The sequence below is a fragment of the Sinocyclocheilus grahami genome, unplaced genomic scaffold (genome assembly GCF_001515645.1).
Source record: "Sinocyclocheilus grahami isolate Dianchi unplaced genomic scaffold, SAMN03320097.WGS_v1.1 scaffold875.1, whole genome shotgun sequence".
Classification (NCBI taxonomy): Eukaryota; Metazoa; Chordata; class Actinopteri; order Cypriniformes; family Cyprinidae; genus Sinocyclocheilus; species Sinocyclocheilus grahami.
This window is the reverse complement of record NW_015506054.1, coordinates 661,956-666,306: the sequence shown is the minus strand read 5'-3', so window position 1 is coordinate 666,306 and position 4,351 is coordinate 661,956. Positions and strand designations below refer to the sequence as shown.

At 27.5% G+C, this 4,351-nt stretch overlaps 1 protein-coding gene across 1 annotated transcript in view; it reads right to left on the bottom strand.

The window, feature by feature from the left end:
- LOC107563422 (MCC regulator of WNT signaling pathway) overlaps positions 1-4,351 on the bottom strand; it is a 126,942-nt gene that overhangs the window by 104,070 nt on the left and 18,521 nt on the right. The window lies entirely within an intron of this gene.

Genomic DNA, 4,351 nt, shown 5'->3' with positions numbered 1-4,351 from the left:
GTGTGTGTGTGTGTGTGTGAGAGAGAGTGTGTGAGTGTGTGTGTGTGTGTGTGAGAGAGTGTGTGAGTGTGAGTGTGTGTGTGTGTGTGTGTGGGAGGTGACTCCTTCAGGGTCGTTTCAGCCCGTCAGATTCCCCTCGGCTGGAACAGGATCAGTCACTTCATGCTCTCGACTTCTTCCCTCATTCTAACGCCGCTCTGCTCACTTCTACACTTACAGTAAATACTATATATATAAAGTAAATCCATAAACATCAACTAACTCAATCAATGCTGTGTCTAACAATCTATAACTTATAATTATTTAATAATAATTTCAATGATGTGTTATTTTTAATAACAGATTATTTTTTAATAATTTACAAATAATTGTAATAAAATTATTTAAAATACAGTATTGCATTATATGTTGCTATATAAATACACACACATATAAATATATATTTCACATATACATAACTTATAATTCTTATATTAATTTATAATAATTGTATGGCAAATATATTATTTTTACACAAATACTATATAATTTTGAAATAATTGTAAATTAGTACAAATATTTAATACTTAAAAATCATAATTATATATTATGATTTATAATTTTAATATTAATTCATAATAATTTAAATAAATGTTAATGAATGATTTTTTATAACAAATACTAATTCATTTAATTTAAAATCATTTAAAAAATATTTAATAATTAAATAAAAAATTTATTTAAAAATATGCAATATAAAATAATATTTAAATACTTATGCATGCATATACATATAAATACAAATGTTTTTAACATAAATTTATGTAAATAACACATTGAATAATATGTTGCATTATATATAAAATAAGTCAAATTAATAAATATTACATTTATATATTTTAAATAAATACATAAGCATTATACTCCCACAAAAGCACCATTATAGAGTATCATAAACGTCATTAATCGTTATTTGCTGATTTTAAAGTCAGATTCACACTTCCACACATTCAAACAAACTGCAAAACCATGCAACGCACCAAAGATAGAGACCAAAGACAACCCAAACAAACCTCATTTTAAATCTGAATGGACTTATAAATACGTATTTAGATATAATATAGCAAGTTATATATAACAAGTATTTCTGGTGTGATGCTTCTGGTCGTTTCTTTGTCCCTGACGTGCTTTGGTCACCATTCACTTTCACTGTATAAAACAGAGCAGCGTGAACATTCTGCTAAATATCTGCTTTTGTTTTCCACAGAAGATAATCAGTCATACAGGTTTGAAACGGCATGAAGGTGGGCACACGAGGACAGACCGATCATTTTAAGGCGCACTGTCCCTTTAACACACATAGCATCTGATGGTTTATTTGCGTTTGCTCACTCTTTTCCTCACGCTGGCCGAGATCCAGAACCTTCTCTGCCGTTTCTCTGGCTCTTAAGCAGATTTCATCGCTCTCCTGGCACAGACTCCGTGTAACGGACTTAATTATAGAGGTGTGAGTGTCATTGTCTTCATCAAACAGTCTGTCAGAAGCAATGAAACCCCCCTGCATCAGTCTCACAGCAGCATTAGAGCATGCTGGATTTACATGTGAAGACTGAGATTGAGTTTATAAAGGTAAACAGAGTCAAATATTGATTTTAAACATGACAGGGTTATATAATGAATTCAACAGCTCCCTCTAGTGAAGCCATAAGCTGGATCATTTCCCCAAAAATCAAAGTTTAGTCACCTTTTGCCAATTATAACCAAAAACACACTCCAGAACATTATTCACATACTGGTAAAAAATGCATAGCCTGAATGCACTGTAAGTCGCTTTGGATAAAAGCGTCTGCTAAATGCATAAATCATTAATTATAACTATTAATTATTACATCCATGCAGATCATCTCACAGCTATATATAAACTACACACAATCAAGGTCTGATAATTTGGGGGGTTTTTTTCCTGCGAGAAACAAGAAGAGAAATACAAAAATACTCAATATCGGTATTACTGACACGTTCAATCTTCATCTTTAGTTTATTCTTCTTAATTACTTGTTTGTTTGAAGTCACTTTAATTTATTCCTTCCAGAAGTCAGTTCAGAAATCAGATGATGAATCTTCGTTACTCCGCACTGTTAATTTAACTCATCCTCGTAGACTGTTTGTACTGTTTTCTTAATCGTTTGCTTGTTGCTAATTTCTTAAGCATCTTGTTCCATATATCATGTACTAAATTAACACAGTAAATCTCATTTATTCAAATTAATTTATAAAGATAATTTAAAATGACAAAAAATATATAATTATAATAAAAATAAAAAATAAAGTATATTTAATATATTGATGTAAATATATCAAATAATATTATAAATATATAATAACAATAAAATTTTAATTAAATCTAAAGTATTATATTAATGTATATATATATATACAATTTAAAATATAAATATTTGTAATATATTTAAAAAAATAAAATATATTAAAACATAAAAAGTATTATATCTGAATTTATAATTGAAAGACAAAGAATATTATAAATACATAATAACAATAAAAATAAAATCTTAAGTATTATATTTATGTAAATATATATAAGTTAAAATATAAATATTTTAAATATAGTTTAAAAAGTCAAATATATTAAAACAAAAAGTATTATATCTGAATTTAAAATTGAAAGAAAGAGAGAAATTATTTTTAAAAAATATTAAAATAAAATAATATATCGAACATATGATATATGGTACATGATATATAGATTCTTATGAAATTAGCAATTTGACAAACAACAATTAAGAAAACAGTACAAACAGAATATGAGAAAGTATTCAATTAACAGTGCGGAGTAAATGGAGTAGCAAAAAGTGATTAAAAATAATAATAAAAAATGTAAATATAAAGTATATAAATATATAATTATACATGCATATACTGTATATATATGAAAATATTTAATATATATTAAAATATATTAAATATCAAATAAAAATGACTACATCTGAATGATGAATGAGATTCTTGTGTAATTCTGTAATGGACACATGATATTTGGTCATTAAAGGGACTCGTCACATGAGAAAACAGATTCCAGTAGAAACACATAATATACTGTATATCTCTATAACAGCAGCGCAGCTCAAACCACAGCGCGCTGACCTGAACGCACCGCCACTGAAACCTCTCAGCCTTTAAACTTCCCACAAACCCCTCCGTACACCGCTGATCTCATCAAGACACACGCGTCCAATATCACTGATCCGCACAATTACTCTCACAGCACGCTCTCCAGCGGCGTTACCCAGAATCCACCGGCTCAGTATGATATATCTGGTTCAGGTTTCGAGTAAAAGCAGTAAACATGAATGCAGTTTCATGTCAGATATACACATTAGCAGTGTAGACTAAAGAAAAATAGCACAAAACAGCACAAAAATCATATTCTTAATGAGTATTTTTGTCTTTTTTCCAGTTAAAACATCTACACTGCAAAAACCTGGAATAAGATTTTAATCTTTATCTTAATCTTATAATGAAATGGCAAGTAACACATGGAATTAAACGTGAAACTCTGAAGTCGAAAACGTACTCTAATAAGCTTTATTCACAACTTTGAAAATTGAGAAGCAACACTGCATAAGACAAAAATATTTTACAGATTTGTACACATGCTTTAACTTGTTTATACAAATGATTTAATAAGGTTGAATTATATATATATATATAGTAATTTATTTTTGAAACATTGTAAACTATGCTCCTTTGCTCATTTTTATTCAAATGTGCTATGTGTTCACATTATATAGACCACAAATTAAGATTTAATTTTATTTTTTTCAAATATGACACATGTGAATATATTTTCTTGGACTGAAATATATCGAGGGCGTCACATATTAAAAAATATATACATTTATATTTTTTAAATATAATTTTAAATATAAATTTTCAAAAATATTTAAAAAAAATATATATTGACAGAAAAAAAATATATATATACATATGCGATATATTTGCTATATATATTTGCTATATAAGTTAAAAAGTGTTTAAAAATATGCAGTACAACAAAATAAATAAAATTATAAAATTACACACACATATATATATATAAATAATAATTATACAACTTTACATAAAAATTATTAATTAAACATTAAAATTAAATATTAATTGTATTTTTTTTATATTTTGCCTGTAAAAAAAGACTAATTAAAGACTTATGAAGTAATAATTTTTGCAGTGAAGCTGTGACTCTGGCATTCTGGTAAAGTAATTATACTCAGTAACCGTGTGTGTGTGTGTGTGTGTGTGTGTGTGTGTGTGTGTGTGTTTGTGTGTGTGTGTGTGTGTGTGTGTGTGTGTTTGA